This window comes from Macaca nemestrina, chromosome 3 (genome assembly GCF_043159975.1).
Source record: "Macaca nemestrina isolate mMacNem1 chromosome 3, mMacNem.hap1, whole genome shotgun sequence".
Classification (NCBI taxonomy): domain Eukaryota; kingdom Metazoa; phylum Chordata; class Mammalia; order Primates; family Cercopithecidae; genus Macaca; species Macaca nemestrina.
In genome coordinates, this window is record NC_092127.1 from 144,637,646 (window position 1) to 144,660,060 (window position 22,415).

A 22,415-nucleotide genomic window follows, 5' to 3' on the forward strand; every position below is an offset into this window, starting at 1 on the left:
TCCCAGTTCTCCTCCAGAAACATGCCCACTCAACACTTACTCATCTCTCAAGACACGTTTCAAGTATTACCTCTTACTACCTCTTCTTGATTACATTTCAAGCAATCCCTTCCACACCAAGGTAGACTGGTCACTTTTCTTTTGAGTTCCCACTGATTTCTACATGTTCCAAACACTTCTGCAATGAAGCAGAGATTATTATTATACCTATATGGGTTAAAAGACTTTAGAAAATCACAAGCCATTTTCAACTCCAAAAGAAATCTCAGGAACTCTTAGATCTGCCATCAGGTTAACCTCTCAAATCACACTGCCCATCAACAGTAGACTGAGGTATGCATACAGTCTCTAATTTTGGTGAGGCCTAGGAAACATGAGAGCAAAGACAGTGATAACAGGCTCAGATAAATAAGGTAGAGAGCTGAGAACTGGATTGGAAATACATCTCTGCAGCTATCCTTGCACAACAGTGACCCCCAAATTAATGTAATCACAACTTTCCCCCTTTCTCTACTTTGCCAGAGAAATAGGTCTTTGTGACTAGGACAGTCACCAGGCCTGGGTCTTTTGTTGCATTGATTTGAGGTACAGGATGAGTTGAAATACAAGAAGAATCATAACAGCTAACGTAATGTGTACTAGGGGAAGAAAAAAGAACAGGAGGTAGGTGAGGAGAGGAGAGAAGAGATCCAGAGAAGACAGTGTGAGAGACAAGAGCCAATTGGGATGTTTTGTGATGGAGGAGTCCTTTGAGGTGGATGTTTTGTAATTCCTCAGTGCCCTTCTTTGAGCAGGGCATGTGAGAAGTCCTCCTCAGTGTGTCATGTGAGATATCCTATTTCATTGAATCTAGGATGCTATTTCTCATAAGGGACATTATTATTTTATCTATTGATAAAATATTGAATTGAAAGAAAAAGAGATGGGGAAAAGATTTTTATTTCCTGCTTTGTACTGTATAAAAGAGGCTATAGGAATTTTAAAGGAATTTTTAAGAAACTTGTAATTTTTTTATTGTTTTTAGACCTTTTTAATGGGATATTAGACAGGTGTTTTGGGCTTTTGTTTTGTGTTTTTTGCTTGTTTTCAAGTGACTAAGTGCAGAGAGTAACTTAAAGGCAGCTCAGTTTTACATAGTTATATTTAACTATCTAGAGCTTTCCTCAACATTAAAAAATACAGATTTTTCAGATGTCTCTTCCCATTTCCCTTTCTGGTATCAACTTGAAAAAAGCATTAGGGGGGACCCCAAATAATAATAATATCTAATATTTTTAACACTTTGACTTAAGATTTTTAAAATGAATGAACTCATTTAATTTTTACAACAACTCTGTAAGAAGATAGAGTTTATTATCACTATTGAACATAGAAAGCTTAGTATAACCAATAAGTGGCAGAGCTGGGGTTCACATCCAGTCATTCTGGATCTAGCATCCATGTTCTTAACTGCCATATTCTACTGCCTCACACTTTAAAAATACACCATGTTTTCCATAAAAGGAAGCCACTTATTACTCTTCCATGTAAATAAAGTCAATTGGACAATGACTTTATGCCATATACTTCAGTAAGCAGATATACACCCAAAAGCCTAGTATAATAAGAAAAACAACAACTTTTAAGCCAACTAATCATTGAAACATGCAAAGATAAAAAGAATATTATTAGACAAAGTGAAGATTGGATTTTTTACAACTATAGTTGTTTTATAGTCCTAGAAACTAAAGAGCAAGTAAATCAAGAAACACAGTTACATTTATTTGGAGGAAAAAATAAAGACTAAAAGACACTGGTAAGAAAGTTGCAAAGATTGAAGATTCTCTTCATTTGATATTAAATTATGCAAATCATATGCAAACTATGCAAATATACATGAAGATAGGAAGAATCTGTGGTTGTTTTCTTTCATTAAGCCTTATGTAAACACAGCTCTGGGAGCAATTCCTTCTATTGGCTTGATGAGAAGAGAGGGTAAAGTAAAGGGGACTTTGTTTTGCAACTTGGATACCAGCTCAGCCACAGTAGAAAGAATAGGGTAGAGTCCTGTGGCCCCCATTCCAGGCCCCCATTCTTGGACAATATTTCTAGTCACCCTGGCTCAGAAGGGAACCCACTGCCTTGAAGGGAAGGACTCAGTTCTGGCAGAATCTATCACCTGCTGACTAAAAAGTCCTTAAGTTCTGAATAATTGGCAGTGGTAGCCAGACAGTACTCGTTATGGGCCTTGGGTAAGACTCAGAGCTGTGCTGGCTTCAGGTGTGTCCTGGCACACTCCCAGGTGTGACAGCTATGGGAGAGGTCCCTTCATGTTAAGAAAAGGAGAAGGAAGAGTAAAAGGGACTTTGTTTTGCAGCTTGGGAACCAGCTCAGTCACAGAGGAAGAGAGCACCAAGTGGGCTCCTAGTGTCCCTGATTCCAGGCCTTAGCTCCTGGACAGCATTTCTGGACCTGCCCTGGCCTAGAGGGGAACCCAATTCCCTGAAGGGAGAAACTCAGGATTGGTTCTCTGTTGGTTGGGAACAGACACGAGCCATTTTGACTGAATGTGGAATCTCTGGACTATGGGTAAATTAGCTAGAGATTACCAACACATAGGGATGTCCCACGCTGATATTCAGCCCAAGAAGTTAAACTAAGAAGGAAAACTGACAAACCTTTAGCCAGACTAGCAAAAAAAAAAAAAAAGAGAGAGAGAGAGAGAAACAAAACAAAAATATAAAATCAGAGATGAAAACGGAAATATTACAACTGAAACCATAGAAATTCAAAGGATCAGTAGAAGCTACTATGAGCAACTACATGCCAATAAAGTGGAAAACCTACACGAAACATGTGAATTCCTAGACACATACAAGCTACTAAGATTGAACCATGAAGAAATCCAAAACTTGAATAGACCAATAACAAGTAATAGACCAATATCAAAGCTGTAATAAAGAAGTTTCCCAGCAAAAAAAGTCTGGGACCCAGTGACTTCATGGCTGAATGTCAGCAAACATTTAAAGAACTGATGCCAATCCTACTCAAACTATTCCAAAATAAATAGAATAGGAGGGAATACTCCCAAACTCATTCTACAAGGCTAGTATTACCCTGATTTAAAAAAAAAAATCAAAAAAAGGAAAACTACCAGCCAATATCCCTGCTGAACACTGATGCAAAAAATCCTCAACAAAATACTAGCAAACAGAATTCAGCAACACATTAGAAAGATTATTCATTATGACCAAGTGGGATTTATCCCAAGGATGCCAAGATGGTTCAACATATGCAAATCAATGTGATATATCATATTGACAGAATAAAGGACAAAAACATTCATTTCAATTGATGCTGAAAAAGCATTTGATAAAATTCAACACCTCTTCATGATAAAAACCCTCAAAAAACCGAGTATAGAAGGAACGTACCTCAACTCAATAAGAGTCATATATTACAGACCCCCTAACTAGTATCATACTGAATGGGGAAAAACTGAAAGCCCTTCCTCTAAGATCTGGAAGAAGACAAGGATCCTCACTTGTATCACTGTTATTCAACATAGTCGTGGAAGCCCTAGCTGGAGCAGTCAGACAAGAAAAAGAAATAAAGGGCATTTAAATTGAAAAGGAAAAGGTCAAATTATCCTTCTTTGCAGATGAATAATACATTTTGAAAAAAACTAAAGATTCCACCAAAAACTATTACACCAATTAAAAAAAACAGTAAAAGTACAGGATACAAAATCAATGTACAAAAATCAGTAGCATTTCTATATGCCAGCAGCAAATAATCTGAAAAATAAACCAAGAAAGTAATTCCATTTACAATACCTACAAGTAAAATAAAATACCTAGGAATAAACTTAAATAAGTGACAGGTTTCTACAATGAAAACCATAAAACATTGATAAAACAAGTTGAAGAGGACAAACCAAATAAAGGGAAAGATACTCCATTTTCATGGATTGGAAGAAATAGTATTATTAAAATGTCCATAGTACCCAAAGCAATCTACAGATTCAATGCAACTGCTATCAAAATATACCAATGACATTTTTCAAATAAATAGAAGGACGATCTTAAAATTTATATGAAACCACCAAACACTCACAATAATCAAAACTATCCTGAGTAAAAAGAACAAAACTGGAGGAATTGCACTACCTGACTTCAAATTACACTACAGAACTACAGTAACAAAACAGCATGGTACTGGCTGGCATAAAAACAGACATGTAGACCAATGAAACAGAATAGAGAACCCAGAATAAATCCATACATTTACAGTCAACTTATTTTGGACAAAGGTGCCAAGAACATACATTGGAAAAAGGACAGTGTCTTTAATAAATGATGCTGGGAAAACTGGATATCCATATGTAGAATGAAACTAGACCCAATATCTCTCGCCATATACAAAAATCAAATCAAAATGGATTAAAGATTTAAATCTAAGACCTCAAACTATGAAATGATTACAAGACAACATTGGGGAAACTCTCCAGGACATTGGTCTGGGCAAATATTTCTTGAGTAATACCCCATAAGCACAGGCAACCAAAGCACAAATAGACAAATGGGATTATATCAAGTTAAAAAGCTTCTGTACAGCAAAGGAAACAATAAATAAAGAGATAACCCACAGAATGGGAGAGAATATGTGCAAACCATCCATCTGACAACGGATTAATAGCCAGAATATATAAACAGCTCAAACAACTCCATAGAAAAAAAAAATCTAATAATCCATTTTTTTTTTAATGGACAAAAGACCTGAATAGACATTTCTCAAAAGAAGACATATGAATGGCCAACAGGTATCTGAAAAAATGCTCAACATCATGAATCATCAGACAAATGCAAATCAAAACTATAATTAAGTATCATCTCACCCCCGTTAAAATGTCTTTTATCCAAAAGACAGGATATAATGAATGCTGGTGAGAATGTGGAGAAAAGGAAACCCTTGTATGCTGTTGGTGGGGATGTAAATTAGTAAAAGCACTATGGAGAGGAGTTTGGAGGTTAGTCAAAAAACTAAAAATAGAGCTATCATATGATCCAGCAATCCCACTGCTAGGTATATACCCAAAAGAAATCAGTATATGGAAGAGATATCTGCACTCCCATGTTTATTGTAGCACTATTTACAATAGCAAGATTGAGAAGCAACCTAAGTATTCATCAAAAGAAGAATGGATAAAGAAAATGTGATACATATACATACACACACACACACACACACAATGGAGTACTGCTTAGCCATAAAAAAAATAATAATAATAAGATCCTGTCATTTGCAACAACATGGATGGACCTGGAGGACATTATGTTAAGTGAAATAATCCAGGCACAGAAAGACAAACTTCACATATTCTCACTCATCCATGGGAGGCAAAAATGAAAACAACTGAACTCATGGACATAGAAAGTGGAAGGATAGTTATCAGTGGCTGGGAAGGATAATGGGAGCTGGGCAGGGGAAGTAAAGATGGTTAATGGGTATGAAAACAGATAGAATGAATAAGATCCACTATTTGATAGCACAATAGGATGACTACAGTAAATAATGTACATTTTAAGATAACTAAAAGAGTATAATTGGATTGTTTGTAACACAAGGAAAGGAGAAATGCTTGAGGTGGACACCCCATTTAGCCTTACGTGATTATTACACATTGTATACCTGCATCAAAATATCTCATGTACCACATAAATATGTACACCTATGTACCCATAAAAATGAAAAACGAATTTTAAAAAAGAAAATTTTGTAATCCTTTTATCACTATGGTAATTTATAAATGGTTTTTATGTGCCTTCTAGGACTCTCTGCTTCCAGATCTCCACCCCTTATACAATATGCCATTGCTCTTTCGCATTGGTGCTAAAAGCCAAAAGTATTATTTACATCAAAAGTAAAGTATGTTACATCAGAATTGGTATCACTAAATTCAAAAGACTCAATCCGACCATGAATATATCCTAATCCATGTACCAATGAAACTGATTTATAACAAACTCCAATGCTCAGGATAAAAAATTTCCAAGTATTTGATTATCTGAGGTAATTTGCATGAGCTAACTCCTTTACTTAGGAACAACTATTTCAACACGACATTATTCTCACTTCAGATGAAAACCATTATAGAAAAAAGCCCACTCTTCAACCTATTCTGGTAACACAGAAAAGCTATTTCATTGCCACTTCTGTTGAGTCTATAATCCTTGAGATAAATGAAAAAGAATTCCAATTCCTCAAATTAAGTAGAAAAGTACATGCATAGAAAATATGGTAAGCATGGAGAAAGCCAATTAAAAGGGCCTAAAAAGATTTCTGCTAGTTACCTCTTTAGAAAGAAAATCCACTAAGGATAATGGAGCTGCATAGATAAATAAAGTACGATTTCTGCCTTAAATCTTCTCAGACTTTTACACTTTCACTTGGAATCCAAGATATGAAATTTTAGATTTATCAAAGCATATATAGTATCAGTGGGAGGTGGGGAGTGGGGAGGGAGTTCCTTAAAAGAGGCCCAGCAATTCTTTATTAATCAGAGTAAATAAACTATCCTATTCTCAGGGAATATAATATGTCGTATCCTTTATTGACAAGAGAAAATCCTGCTTGCCACTCAAGCTCTCTTAAAAAATATGATGGGGAAGGAAATTGAATCCACTGGGTGACATCTATAAAATATTGGCATTGTAAGAGACTTCAGAGAATTTGTTCAACTGCCTCCTTGGTCAGATAAGGAAACAAGAGGAAGAAGATCCAGAGAACTTATTTTTGTCGCAGTTACTTAGTGACAATGGAATAAGGACCCAACCTGATACCAATTTTTTACTTATTATGCCAAATAATCTTCACTAAGGATTTTAATTATTTATGCTTTCCTAGACCAACTTACAAATTGGCTACTGACCACATATTCCCATTCCCTGAAAATTAGCAAGAATTATCTGATCATAGATTATTTCCAGAGCAGTCTTCCCAAATATATTGATAATCATGTCACTTCTCTGCTTTAAAAATCCTTTTTTTCCCAGTGGATAAATTCCAACACAGGTTCTTTCATGACATAGTCACTCAGCCTAGACTTCCAGATCCTCCACTTTATACCTTATATTCCAGGAACACCAAACTGCTTGTAGTTTCCAAAATAGGAAAGATTGTTTGACACTGCCTTGCTTTGCACAAGTTCCTCCCTCCACCTGACAAACTATTCTCCCACTTGTTTTCAGGAAGAACTTCTATTCATCCTTTAAAAATACACCTCTTTCCCAAAGACTACCCATTCTACCTTTCAGGATGAAATTAATCACAGCTTCCCTTGTATTTCCAACATTGCTCTACTGTTAAAGAAATCACAGCACTCAGCAATTATCTCTATCTCCATCTAGTAGATGTGACTTTTCAAGGGGGTAGTCTACAGCTTTGCATCTCTACATTTCCAGCTTTGACCACATAAGACATACTTCATAAATATTTGTTGAACTAAATGAGTGGGGTGGGGGCTAAAATAAGTGCAATTGTTTCTGTCTCTCTTTGTTTATATGAGAGGGATCTGTTCAAAATACAGTTGACAACAATCAAGGAAATATGGTAAAGCTAAAGATTACCACTTGCAATTATTACTTGTTTTGAATTAGCAGAAACATGTTTGAAACCTGATTTTGGAAAAGGAGCTGCAGCACAGAGAACAATCCATACACAATGTGCATTGATCTCAGCAGGATTTTTGAAAGAAAAGCTTTCTTGGAACAGGTGACCTTTATTACCACTTTGCTTTAATTGCAAATACTTTTACCACCTTATGCTTATTAATTTGTCAGCCCTGCCAGGAGCAAAGCCAAGAAACCACAACAAAAGAAAAATAAACCTTTAAATGCAGGCAATAAAGAATTGGCTCTAAGTAACAACTACTTTGGGTAATGCAGAAACGCTAAGTAGCCAGCACAGTTCACTAAATAAATTTCATTCTTAATTATAGAAAATAAGGATGGCAAAAATAAAAACTTCATCATTCATTGTAATTTGTAGGAATCCAAAGGGAAGTATAGATTGCTTCATTTTATTTTATTGAGTAGAACAGTTCAGCTTCACTGAGGCAATCACACCCGGCAGAAAGGACCTTGCCTGTTTATTCATAGCAATATGTGTGCAACCAAGGGGCAGAGGATCCAGATATAAACTGCCAAGAAATTTCTCTCCAGTCATTCTAGAAGTCATTTCAATGATAGCAAGTCAATGAAACTGAAGAATTATTTGGCTAGTGTCTAATTCTTCCTGAAAATTGACTGGATGCAAACTTGGCATCAATAAAATATTTGGAGTTTCCATAAGGTTTTGATGTTGCAGTATGGCAGAAGATAAATACTCTAAGAATGCAACTATTTCCCTGGAAGTCAAAGTTCACGTGAGTTCCTGACCCTGGTGTTTCAAATCCACTGACTGACCATGAAATCAAGTACTCCCGGAGGCAGAGAAAAGGGAGATGAGAAAAGCAATGTTTAGTCCTATCTGTCTTAGTCTGTTTGTACTGCTATAATAAAAAATACCTGAGACTGGGTATTTTATAAACAACACAAATTAATCTCTCACAGTATGGAGGCTGGGAAGTCTAAAGTCCAAGGCTTTTGTCTGGTGAGGGACCAGTCCTTACTTCCAAGATGGTGCCTTGAACACTTTATCCTCACATAGCTGAAGTGGTGGAAAGACAAAAAAGAGGTTCACCTAGGTCTCTCCAATCCTTTTATCAAGTCCTAATCCCATCCATGAGTTGGAGCCCTCAATGGCCTAACCACCTCCTAAAGGCCTCACCTCATAATACTGTTGCATTGAGGATTAAGCTTCAATGTGAATGTTGGAGTGAATACAAACATTAAAACCACAGCACCAGCCAGTTAAACAGTTCAGGAATGAAAGAAGAGATTCCCTAAAGAAAAATTGGATGCTGTTAAAATAAAAGAGAATGGGGGAATGGGGTGGGCATTGTGGCTCACACCTGTAATCCCAGCACTTTGGGAGGCCGAGGCAAGCAGATTACTTGAGCTCAGGAGTTCAAAAATGGGGGAATGGACACTGGGCAGATAAAAATGCAAGGTGTACATTTCAGATGTAAGAAAGTTAAAAACTGCTAAATGTAGGCCAGAGAATAAAGATACAACAACATACTCAAGTACTTCAACTCTGCCAAAATAATTTGTAGATTCATCCCATGAGTGTCAGGAAAATAGGACTAGGACCAAAGGTAGAATATCAAAGAAACAGCTTCAACTTAAAATAAGGAATAACTTTATCACCAAAGGAGATGTTTAAAAGTAAGTAGGCTGCCCTGGCAAGGAGTAGTCAGTTCCCCATGACTGAAAGAGACAAACAGAGATTCTTCTTCCAACACTTCTGCCTTGGGCCCACCTCTCCTATTTTAGGAGGAAACCTTTTGCTCTGCCTTCTCTTCTTACCCTTAGATGCTCCACCCTATGGGAGAGGGAGAAAGTCCATGTCATGTTTAGGCAAGGTTCTCTCGAGGCTCCTTCCTTTTCAGAGCTGCCTGCACATGGATCACATCCATTCTCCCCCATTTCTGTCTCCTCTTTGTGGGAATGCTCCCCAGAACAGTTCCTGGTCTTACAGGGGTAGAAAGACTTGTCATTATTTAGCTGTATAGTCTACAACTAAGTGAGTGGGCTCAATCCAGGATATAAGAAACCAGAAACCCACTTTGAACATAAGATTCTGAATCAAATTTGCCTGTATTAGTCAATGTTTGACTCTTATCTAACATTTCTATGTATACCTCAAGTGGATCAAAATTTAAAAGGAAGAGAGATAGTTATTAACTGGCTTCCTTAGGCTCTAACATTCCCTAGAAGGGATTCCAACATGGAATCCAAACAGCATGTTTGGAATGGAAATGTTGTTTGGATAGTCCACTAGCATTCTTCCCAACCTATGATATCAGTTAGATAAAGCAACAAAGGTCACTGACAACAGCTGGTAATTATTGGCACATATTTATACTTCAGAAATAATCTGAGACTTTCACCTGGTGTCAGGCCACTAGAAAATCTAGCACCCTGCTTGTATTAAGAACTGACACTGATAGCCTCAGGCAGCATGGTCTAATGGAATTCACTGTCCCTAAAAGCTGAAAACCTGACTTCTGCTTCACCAAATAATCATATGGCATTTACCATTTAGCCCCTCTGATCCAGTTACTCTTTGTATAAAATAAAATAATAATGATAAAATTTTGCCACAATGTTGGAAAATCTCTTAGTATTTATAAAGTATTCATAATATGCTAAATGCTAAAAAGAACTTTTAACTTTCAAAAGTAGACAGGTTCTTATATTTAAAAAATGACCTGCTACATTCTCAGACCAAAATTAGTAGAAAATATGGGAAAACGTAAGCAACGGGCCTAGAATATTCAAAGCATTCTTGGAAAAGAACAAAGCTTGAGGACTTACACTACCTGACTTCAAAAATAACTATTAAGCTATAGTAACTAAGATAATGTATTGCTAGTATAATAATCAACAAACAAATCAATACAACAGAGTAGGGAGACAAAAAATAGAACCACGACTTTAGTTTTTGACAAAGATAATCTAACGGGGGCAGAAAAGTCACAACAAACGTTGTTATAAAAACTGGTCATTCAGATGCCAGAAAATGAACTTTGACCTCTACTTCACACCAAATACAAATATTAATTTGAAATGGATTATACACTAATCATAAAAGTTAAATAACAAGGCTTTTAGAAGAAAGGGTAGGAGAATATCTCCAATACTTTGAGATAGACAAATGTTTCTTAAACTAACCTTCCCAATAAAAAATGGGCAAGATTGCAACAGATCTTTTCACTATAGAAGAGCTATGAATGACCAATAAGCACATGAAAAAGTGCTCAACATAGTAACCATAGAAGTCTAAATTTAAAATTCACTAACATCTACAAAGATAGCTAAAATGAAAAGAACTGACAGAACCAAGTGTTGACAAGAATGTAGAGCAACTGGAACTCTCACATACTGTCAATGGGAATATAAAAATAGTACAAGCAGTGGTGTGCAGAATCCACCTGGCTCTCAAGATAAAATTACATACATCTCTTCCCATCTCAGCCCTCAATGACTCCACATTGGAAGCTTGAAAATGGCTATGGTGGGAATTACATGATGGAATTGGCAATTTAGCATCTGGTATTGGTGGTGGTGATCATCATTGCCACCACTGCCTCCTCCTCCTCCTCCTCCTCCTCCACCATCTTGGTCTTCTTCTTTTGGAGGTAGTCTGTTGATAAGCATTTACCAACACATCACTGGATATAGCCACTTTGGGACAATTTATGATTATTTCTTATAAAACTACTTACTCTCTGATCCAGGATTTCTGCAGAAAGAATTTTGCAAGAATGTTCATAGCAGCTTTATTCATAATAGCCCAAATCTGAAAAAAACCCAGGCGTCCATCAACATGAGAATGGTAAAACATACCATGGGACAGTTATGCATGAAGTAGTTTTCAGCCATAAAATCAAATGTACTGCTGAACACTCACTAATAAGGATGAATCTCAAAAACATGCTGAGTAAAACAAGCTGCACAAAGAGTATATAGTATTTTATTACATTTGTATGAAGTCATAGAGCAAGCAAAACTAACCTAAAAAACAAAAACAAAAACAAAACAAAACAAAACAAAAAAACAAAAAAGAATAGTAGCTGCCTCTGTGGGTGAAGAGTGGAGGTGGGATTGACTGAGAAGGAACATGAGGGTATCTAGGGGTAATGATAAAGTTCTGTAATTGTTAGGAAATGTGTGTTTTTATCTCCTCAGCATTCATATGTTGAAATCTAATCCCGAATGGGATGTATGAATCCTGAAATGGCCAATCCTTCAAGATGAACCCTGAGTGGCTAACTGGGCCTAAATTCAAAATGGAAGCAAGTGGCCAACCGCTGACTAGATGTCACACACACACTCTGCATTCCTGAGAAAACCACACACTTGTGTAACTTAGGGACCTTCATAGCTGTGTGTTCCTGTTTATGCCACCTGAACCAATAGATGGTGGTGATGGCCCATCTGGAGCAGCTGCTGCAGTGATGCCAGCTGCAGTTGGGGAGGTACAGCCAGGGCTGTTCGCTCCCTGGAGCTGGCAGGGGCCAGGAACAGGTGGGAGCCCCACCATCTACTGAGTTGGTGGGGTGGGAGCCCCATGCTCCTGGGCACAGCTGCAGCTGCCCAGCCACAGCTCCAGACCTGGGCATTTCCATTTTGAATTGCTCTCTCGGGGGGCCCAGGAAGCCCCTGGATCCTGCAGGCTCAGAGGTGCCTGCTCCCACTCCCTGGCCTCTCCCTGCTCCCAGTGCCCATTCTGGTGTGGAGCAAGGTTGTGGCCAGGACCAAGCACTTCACACCCAGCCAGGTGTCCATACACTCAGGGCAGCACTGACATGCCAGCTCCCTGCCACCTTAGCCCCCTCCAGACTTTGGGCACCAATGAGCACGGGAGGGAAGCCAGATGAGGGATGCTAAGGGCAGCTCAGTATAGGCCTGCAGGCACCCCTCAGCAAAAACAGCCAGAGCCCTATGGGCAGCATGTTAACATGAGGAGGCAGCATGTTGACGCGAGGTGGCATACAAGTTCGTGGGCAGAAAGGGATGGGTCCCTGCTAAAACTCCACCTTCTAGACAAGGATGGCCTGAAGCCTGGGGGCCAGGCTGCCAGTTTTGAGTGGAGTCCATGGCCTGGAGTGAAAACGTATGGTGCTTTTTCTAGGACCATGGATTAATCAGCATGCATCAGCTCCTTGTGAGCCCATAAAAACCCTGGACTCAGCCAGGCTTGGACAGATGTAGGGACTACCAGCTACAGGAAGGAGCTACCCACTTTGGGTCTCCTCGACTCTTCAGGACAACCTGCCCACGGAAAGGAGCTACCCACCATGGGTCTCCTCTCTGATGAGAACTGAACAATTGTCGGGAAAACCTATCAGCAGAAAGAAGCTATCCACTTTGGGTCTCCTGAGAGCTGTTCTGTTGCTCAGTGAAGCTCCTCTCTCACCCTCCAGTTATCCACATATCTCATTCTTCCTGGACATGGGACATGAACTCAGGACCTGCCAAATGGCAGGACTGAAAGAGCTGTAACATGAACAGGGCTGAAACACACTCCCCGCTAGCCATGTTGCAGGCAACAACAAGAAGAGAAGAGCTGTGGCCCTTCTGGGAACCCAGACCTTGGTGCTCCCCAGACCAGAACTGTGACATTCTGTAACACTCTCTTTGGGGCTCTGCAGTTCCTGGTGTCTCCAAGCTTTCAGATGCCACCACGGTCTCCTTGTCCAGATGTTGGTGCCTGCAGCAGAAACTACTTGCAATACATCTGGTCCAACTGCAGCATTGCACAGAGCCAGCATCTGTGCTGGCACCTGGAGCTGCCATCCTAGATCTAGCTGGTGCACCTGGCTGTGCACAGTGGCTGGACCCCATGCTCACTCAGTTATACACCCCTTGCTACTACATGCCTGGCTCACCCTTGGCAGGCATAGGATCTGGACCAGTAGTGCAAGCCAAGTGCAGCCTATTGGGCCAAGTGGGTGGAATGAACCCAGCAGGCCCAAGCAAAACTCAGGCAAAGGCAGGCTAGGTGTGGTGGGTCATGCCTGTGATCCCAGCACTTTGGGAGGCCAAAGCAAGTGGATCACTTGAGTTCAGGAGTTCCAAGACGAGCCTGGCCAATATGGTGAAACTCCATCTCTACTAAAAATACAAAAATTAGCTGGGTGTGGTGGTGCGCACCTGTAATCCCAGTTACTTGGGAGGCTGAGGCATGAGACTTGCTTGAACCTGGGAAGTAGAGGTTGCAGTGAGCCAAGATTGCACCACTGCACTCCAGCCGGGGCAACAGAGTGAAATCCTGTCTAAAACAAAAACAAAAAAAAAACCTCAGGCAAAGGCACCACCAGCCACAGAGGTTTCCTGGTGGGAAAGTAAACACCCTAAGGATCCTGTGACATTCCCCCCTGGGAAGTCTCATTTGGCCACCTGAACTTAACCAATAGAATGTTACCTGCCTTCATTCTTAATATCAACCAATCAGAAACTGTTACCTGCATTCGATCTTAATGCCAACCAATCAGAACTAAACAAGTTTGCAGCCCTCATTTGCATAGCCAACCGGAGTGAGAAACTGGGTGGGAACAACTCTTCTCTTTGTTCTCACCTGTCTTTGTTTTGTACTAAAGGCTGCCTCTCCCCAGTTTGTAAACTGCTTGCTGGAATAAAGACTCTTTTTAAAAAAAAATCCTTTCAGTGGTTTCATTAACAGATGGTATTTGGAGGTGGTAATTTGGAAGGTAATTAGGTCATGAGGGTGAAGCACTCATGAATAGGATTAGTGACCTTATAAGAAGAAGGGTAGCTAGTTTTCTCTCTTTGTGTCATTTGAAGATGCAACAGCAATCTGCAGTCTGCAACCAGGAAGTGGGCCCTCACCAGAATCTGACCATGCTCGCACCCTGATCTCAGATTACCAGTCTCCACAATTGTGAGAAATAAATTTCTGTCCTTTATAAGCCTCCTAGTCTATGATACTCTGTTATAGCACCCCAGGCTAAGACTGTAACTTAATAGGAATTTGGGTTAAATGAGTACAGGCATTTGTCCAAGCTCAGCAAAAATACACTTAAGATTTGGGGATTTCACTGCATTACCAGGAAAGAAAAAAATGTAACAAATATTGCTGGGCCCAGTGGCTCACACCTGTAATCCCAGCACTTTGGAAGGCCAAGGCAGGCCGATAACCTGAGGTCGAGAGTTCAAGACCAGCCCGACCAACATAGAGAAACTCCGTCTCTACTAAAAATACAAAATTAGCCGGGCATGGTGGCACATACCTGTAATCCCAGCTACTCGGGAGGCTGAGGTAGGAGAATCGCTTGAACCCAGGAGGCAGAGGTTGTGGTGAGCCAAGATTGCACAATTGCACTCCAGCCTGGGCAACGAGAGCGAAACTCCATCTCAAAAAAAAAAAGGAACAAATACTGAACTCTAAAGATTTTCATGCCTAAATGTTTAGGGAAAATGTACTTGTGTCTGCAATTTACTCTGAAATGTATCAAAAAATACGATGGATTGGTGTGTGGACAGGGAGGTGAGTAGATGACTAAGTACACAATAAAGCAAGTATAGTATAATGCTCATGGCAGATGGATATGAGTGTTCACTATAAAATTATTCAATTTTTCTGTATGTTTGAAAATTTTTATATTAAAATGTTATAGATATGTGGATGTCTCCAAATATTGGAGTAAAAGAAAATTTATAGCTCTTATTTACTGAGTGCTTACCATGGTCAGGTACTATGCTAGATGTTTTATAACCATTATCTAATTTACTCCTCACAGCCACTCTGTGTGTTAGATGCTATTATCATTCCCACTTTATTAGTAATTAAACAAAGGCTTCGGGAAATAAAGTCACTTGCTCAAGGTCACACAGCAAGTAAATGAGGAATGAACTCAGCTCAAACTATCTCAACTATACATTATACAAATTATCTCTCTGTATGGAAAGAACAAAAAGAGAAAAACAGAACACGAATGAAAAAGGAAAGCAATCTCAACTGGTAATCAACTAGAGATTGGAACATTTGATCAGAGTCCTCACATCACCCATCTTTTAATTCTAAACTACGAGCGAGACTGTCTACATAATTTGCAGAGCTTAGTGCAAAATAAACATGGAGTATCCCTTGTTCAAAAATGATCAACTATTTTAAGAAGACAACAGCAGAGCATTAAACCAAGTACAACCTTCTGAGAGCCAGCTCTGTGTGACCACACAGGTCGTGAGCCCATGAAGCAGTCAGTCCCTGAGTGCAAGAATATGAAGCACTCCATGTAATTATGATTACTACAAATTTCTCAGACTATCAAACAACGCTTTCCGTGATAAAATCTTTTTTCTTGTCTCCCTCTCCCGTACTTAGTATTTTTGTACCAAGGAACAAAAAGACAAGCCCGAACCTTGGTGGTCATGACATTTGAATACTGAAGCTGTAGTAAGTCTCCATAAAAGACTTTTTTGTTTTCTTCCCCCAAATCAAGACATATTAGTCATAAATGGTACTGATCTTCCCTTCAAATTGGTTGTCACAGACACAGCTGGGAAATGCTGATAGATCATCCGATGAAGGTAAACAGGTTTCAAAAGAGGCAAGCTTTGTCATTAGTGGAATGAATCAGTTATCCATCATTCCCTTCCAACTCCAAAATTGATCAGGCAGTCACAGAATTTCTCCTGCATTTATGTAGCTGCCTTTCACCCTCAGGATTTCTAACCAAAGATCTTATTTATACTTTAGAAAATGGAGACCATGGCACCAATTGAAAGTGTTCTAAAAAAAAAAATAAAGCTCCCATCTATTTTCAGGCCACAACAATTCAGCAGCAGCTTCGTTGCTTCCTGCCTGGACTGTTGCTGTAATCAGTAATTCTCAGACAGACATAAAACACTGTAGTTTTGCTATGGATAATAGGCTGTTCATCCACTGAAAAGACTTCTATATTTTTTCATGTACTGTACAAAATGCTTCATTTCGACTAGAATCAAAATGACAAATCCTTTTACATCAGAGTTTTGCTGGCTGCCTCAGGAAGCTGAAAAATACTGTCACTAGAGAATAACTGGATGGATTTTAAGAAGCCCAGGATAGGGAAAAGGCACAGGAGACATGATTGCCCTCCCTTTTCATTCTTTACCAGACACTGCAAGGGTTATTCAAATTAAAATGATCAGTCTGTACGCTTTGATAACTCCACATTCAAAATTGATGCCCCAAATTACTAGAATGTAAGATCCCTGTATAAGGAAGGCCACATGAAGATGCAGCATAAGAATGAGTCGTCTTGAGGACTTCCAGGAAGTCCTTCATTTTAAACTGGAGAAGCCACTTGAACTGGGAATAGGGGAAAGACATTCAATATGCTGATTCTCTAGCAATTTCTGGGGCTGCTGCCTCGTTAAAGGCTATAAAAGCCACTTTGCAAAAATGCAGAAAGCCAGCCTGCTTCCACGGTGACTGAGAGCCCCAGCTGTCTTCCGTTTGGAATGTGAAAAACAGTATGCATTTTGAAGTGAAAAGAGATTCTCCTCTCCTTTGCGGACTTTCAACACGCCTGGAAATATGTCGAGAAATTCTGCCTCATAGGGACAGCTAGGTTATTTGAATCAAAATGTGTTTTGTCTTTGTAGGAAATCAGAACAAGGACAGGTAAGATCAGTGTGGATTTTTAATTTGGAGAATTCACCAGCATTAGGGCAACTGCATCCAGCAAAGGAAATCACTAGAATGAAGACTTCGGGTAGACTTCCTGCCGCCTGCGTTTACCACACAGATCAACGTACACAAGCCATGGAGTACGATGCTGGGGAAGTAGCTGAAGTCATGTATATATTTATAGTTCCAAACAAAGCTGACTCCTCCTTCAAATAAAGTGAACAAACGGGTAATTTGTTAGACCTGGACATGTAATAGATAGTGTATCTGAATACAGATATATCCATTTTTCACTACTCTTGTATTTTTTAGACAGTCGATATCTTCGGAAACCACTAATCTTTTTTTTCTTTTTTTTAATTTACTTCTATTGCCATTGTTAACTAACCTGAGCTTGGAGAGAAAGAGAACAGCATGATTTTAACTAGGGTGGGGAAATGTTTATTTTAAAAATAAATATGTTGATCTGTTTCTGTTAAAATATTTCCTTGTTTTTCTTCAAAATGCTAAGTTGGGAAACAGATGAGCTTTGAGGTTAGGTAATCCGTATGGAATCCTGCCTCCATCGGTTAGTAGTTAGCTCCAAACCTCGTTCTTTCCTCTTTCGTAAAGCAGAGGAAATAATACTACCTAATTCATGAGTTGTGAAGATTAAATAAGATAACGTATGTAACACACCAGCACAGGCCTCACACATAAAAAGTGTTAAACACACATTGGTTCCTTCTCCCACTCCCCTCCCCTTCCCCTCATCAAGTCACTGGAATTACTATTTTGGGCGGCCTCCTCTTGCATGCATGCTAATGATTGCCTGAAGGTGGTTTGAGAGCAATTTTAACAATCTCAAGTTATTCTACTTGTTAGTGTAGTTACAGTGAAAAATAAATACAACTTGTTAATCATTCTGGACAGTGTCTGCATTGGAAAAATCACACTGGCAGCTTTGCATAACAAAAGGTTAAACTATGAGCCTCAAAGGGAATAAATAATGCTTGATGATTCAGATCAAAATTCAGTATTTTATACTTTTGCCTTTCAAATGAGTCCAATTGAAGTGCCTGCAATTGCCTTCTACCAACATTTAATCCATATTTCTCTCTAACAGGTAGTAGTAAAATTGCAAGATCTTCCCTCAAAAAATAGTGAAGCCTCATGCCCTGGGACCAGACCACTTGGGTTGCAATCCCAGCTTCTTTACTTAGTAACTGTGTGAACTTGACAAATGTCTGATCCCTTTCAAGAGGTGGTTTCCATAACTTTTAAATGAGGATGAAAATAGCATCACTTTCATCTTACCAAGTTATTGTTAGATAAATTTATAAGCACATATGATAGTATCTGACACAAGAGTAAGGGCTTAAATAACTAATTTTTTTTTCCAATCCAACTAATACATCAGTTGGGATTCTTTCTGGGAATGAGGGCATTGGACGACTCTCTTCAAATAGAATGCTACCACCATTTTCCTGAGAAGGTCAATGTCTCCATCTGTGGCTATACAGCATCCTGGAAAACTCTAGTTAGGAAATGGAGAGGGGGAAGTGGGACTGAAGATATCCACAGATCTGCTCTGTCTTGGGTCTGGAAGGCATACCGCACACATATATACACACACAAATACTTTAGACCACTGCTCCTCATAGAGAAAAGGAATTTAAGGAGTGATTAAGTGACGAACTCAAAATCCATTTCGCTTTCAACTTAAAAAGAAAAGAAAAATAAGAATATCAAGTATTTAAGTTAGCCCCTTTACTAATGATGATTTCCAAAACAGTTAAATGAAAAAGAAGATCTCTTCTGATTTCTAGGTCAAAGTCAGGTGATTTAGCACTGTCCTTCTCAAACGTTATGCATAGGAATCACCTACATTAAAGTGCAATTTCAGATTAAGTAGGTTGGGTGGGCCTTGATATCCTGCATTTCTAACAAGCTCCCAGGCAATGGCAGTAAGATGGCTCCCATGGACCACACTTTGAAGAGCAAGGATTCAGAGACCCAGTCCAACATATTCTGTTAGTAAGGATCAACACTTGCAAATTCGTCTTTCCTAAGAAAAATCAGCCCAATATCCAAAGAAAAATGGCCTGTGCAAACACTTGGCTAGAAAGATTACTAATTTTGGGCTTTTGATGGAGCTACTCCATGGAAAGTAGCTCATTTGGTGAAAATATGCTACTAACAGAGGTCTAGAACTTGACCTTGACTTCATCAGCCATTTATCAGCATAATTCTTTTTTGTTTGTTTGTTTGAGATGGAGTCTCGCTCTGTCACCCAGGCTGGAGTGCAATGGTGCAACCTTGGCTCACTGCAACCTCCATTTCCTGGGTTCAAGTGATTCTCCTGCCTCAGCCTCCTGAGTAGATGGGATTACAGGCATGTGCCACCACCCTTGAATAATTTTTGTATTTTTCATAGAGACAGGGTTTCACCATGTTGGCCAGGCTAGTCTCAAACTCCTGATCTCAGGTGATCCACCCACCTTGGCCTCCCAAAGTGCTGGGATTACAGGCATGAGCCACCACACCCGGCCATCATAGTTCATTTTTAAGACTATTGAGTGACTCCTTTGTGAGGAACACTGTTCTAGGAACTAGGGAGACAGCAAATGATCACAACAAAGTTCTTGCTCTCGTGGAGCTCATAGTCCAGTGAGGGAGGCAATAAGCAAGTAACCAAGCAGATAAACAGCACGCTGGGGGTGATAAATGCTACAGAAAAAAGTAATGCAGAATAAAAGAGATCAGTGTCAGGCCTTGCGTTTGAGATAGGTAGAGTATTTAACAAAAGATGGTCAGAAAAGGCTTCAATCATAAGCTAAACTTTGAGCAGAAACCTTTAGGAAGTGAGGGACAGAGCCATGTGGACATGTTGTAAAAGAGTGCTCAGGCAAACAGCAAGTTCAAAAACTGAGACTGGAAACAAGAAAGCCAGGATGCCTGGAGTATTGTGACTAAGGGGCAGAGAAACAGCAGATGAGGTAACGTTCTGAACCGTGCTGCAGTATTACTTGGAGTTAAAAATCACACCAAAGTGAAAACAGGAACAAATCAAAACTATAATAATCTTTCTAACTTAAGATGAAAATGAACATTTGACATGGGAACACTTATCAGTGGGTTTTAGTTAGAAGTTAATGGTGGACCACCTTCTCTACTAGAAAAACAGGTAAATCAGTGTCCTGATAAGGCATTACAAGAGGAAAAGTAATAAAGTCCTTAACATGAGAATGATAATTCCAAACAGTTACATCATTACTGAGATGCTTTGGAGTATGGGAAAGTAAATGCTTTTGCCATTTGGTCAATGGGTTATCACAAATTAGTTTTTCTATCAAAATTACCTTTCTAATGGATGCACCTGAATAAATGCATACCCATCCAAATGTGAACCTGGAGGATTTTGAACAGAATGCTGCCAAGCCAGGACTTCTGCTGTCAGTTCCAATAAATGCAGATGCATCCCTGAGTGAACATTCAGATATTCATATTGCTTAGATCACACATTCATTGTTCCTGGAATCCATGTTCTCCCAGAGGACTCAAATGAGCACCAATGCAAGCACATCACAAATCACAAATGTATGACAAGCCTGCATGCAATGCTTTTGTACTGTGTTACACTCTCTAAGGAATACCCTGCACCAGCAGGAGGGAGTTAGGGGTGGTCAAGGAGAAGGGAAAGAGCCTGGAGGCACTGTCAGGGCAGGAACAGAACAACTGGCCATAGTTATAGTCAAGCTGTGTATGTACCACGTCAATCATATGGGACCTGAACGTGATTTCAGGAATAATCCCACCACTGGCCAGGCATTCTCCATGGCCTGCTCTGCTCCTCAGCATATCATACTTTTTAAATGAACAAACAAACATACTTTATCTGATTTCCCATCAGAGTTAAAGTAAAACCCAGTCATTTTCATGGGCTACATAGCCTACAAATCCTACTTAACTTCCAGCCACACTGGCCTTCAGGATCTTCCAGAAAACACCATGAACATCCTTTCTCAGGGCCCTCGTAAGATCTGTTCCCACAGCCAGGAAAGCATCCAACAAATATCCACATGCCTCATCCCCTTACTTCATTCAGGTCTCTGCTCAAATGTTGCCTTACCTTCCGAGCCCACCTAAGGGAGCACCCATGTGACTCCATCACCTTACCCTGCATCATGGTTCTTCATGGCACTGTCACAGCCTGACATGACACTGCAATATGCTCATTCATTGCCTGTCTCCCAACTAGGATGTGGCTAGATCTTGTTCTCTTTTATTCACTATGGCACTCTTCAGATCTAGAACCATCAGGCACACATTAGGTACTCAACAAGTATCTGCTGAATAAAAGAATGCATAGATACATTTAATTTTTTAATGTAAATTACAGGAGCTATATTGGCTTTCTTTGAATATTTTACCATAATAGTGGCTATTGGTTTATGCTTATTTTCTAGGCATGCACTTCATTACTAAAGGATATATTTTTCAAGCCAAAAGAATGAGAAAAAAGATGATACAGATATTAGTGCACCAAACAACGCACTGGAGAAAAAAGAAGGAAATAGAGCAGAACAAGGTCCCCCAAGAACACGGCAAAGATAGAGAAGCCTAAATGACGGAATAAATAAGCAATTTGGAGGATCACAGGAGGGACCAGACAAATAAATGCCCTGATTACAAAATTTTTTTTCCAAGTTGGTGCTCAGTGAATACTGAATAAAAAGGATAATGGTAATATACTATAGGTTATACCTGGTGAATCTTCAAACTCTGCATAGCTCAGATCATGAATTGAAAAAAAATTTTTTTTCACAAGGAAGATTACATTACAAATAACAGTTTTAATAACCAATAGTTGGATACTCTTAACATCATAATTTTTCAGAGGACCCTATATTCCAGTTATAGGTGACAATTTTTATTTATTCAATCATAAGCCATAACTTGGGTCATAAACTTGAATGCCCATAGGAGTCAGGCAGGCAATGTAAATGAGGGAAATGGGCAGCGCACAGGCTGGGGCCACCTGGAGGGGGCATGCCATGTCCCTTCCAATGGGATCAGGGCTACTCAGCTCCAGCCAGATAAGCACCCAGGTTGCTGGGAAACCTGGGCTTTCTGGTAAGATCTCTCAATTT

General features: G+C 39.4%; 1 protein-coding gene across 5 annotated transcripts in view; it reads right to left on the minus strand.

Annotated features, from left to right (window-relative positions):
* Positions 1-22,415, minus strand: part of LOC105463327 (RasGEF domain family member 1B) — a 789,062-nt gene that overhangs the window by 436,759 nt on the left and 329,888 nt on the right. Inside the window, exon 1 of one of the 5 annotated variants that reach the window (XM_024787184.2) lies at positions 11,372-11,389. The exons of the other annotated variants lie outside the window; for them this stretch is intronic. The gene's annotated coding sequence lies outside the window, so the exon portion shown is untranslated. Of the gene's footprint in view, positions 1-11,371; positions 11,390-22,415 lie in introns of those variants that run through there. 5 annotated transcript variants of the gene reach the window in all.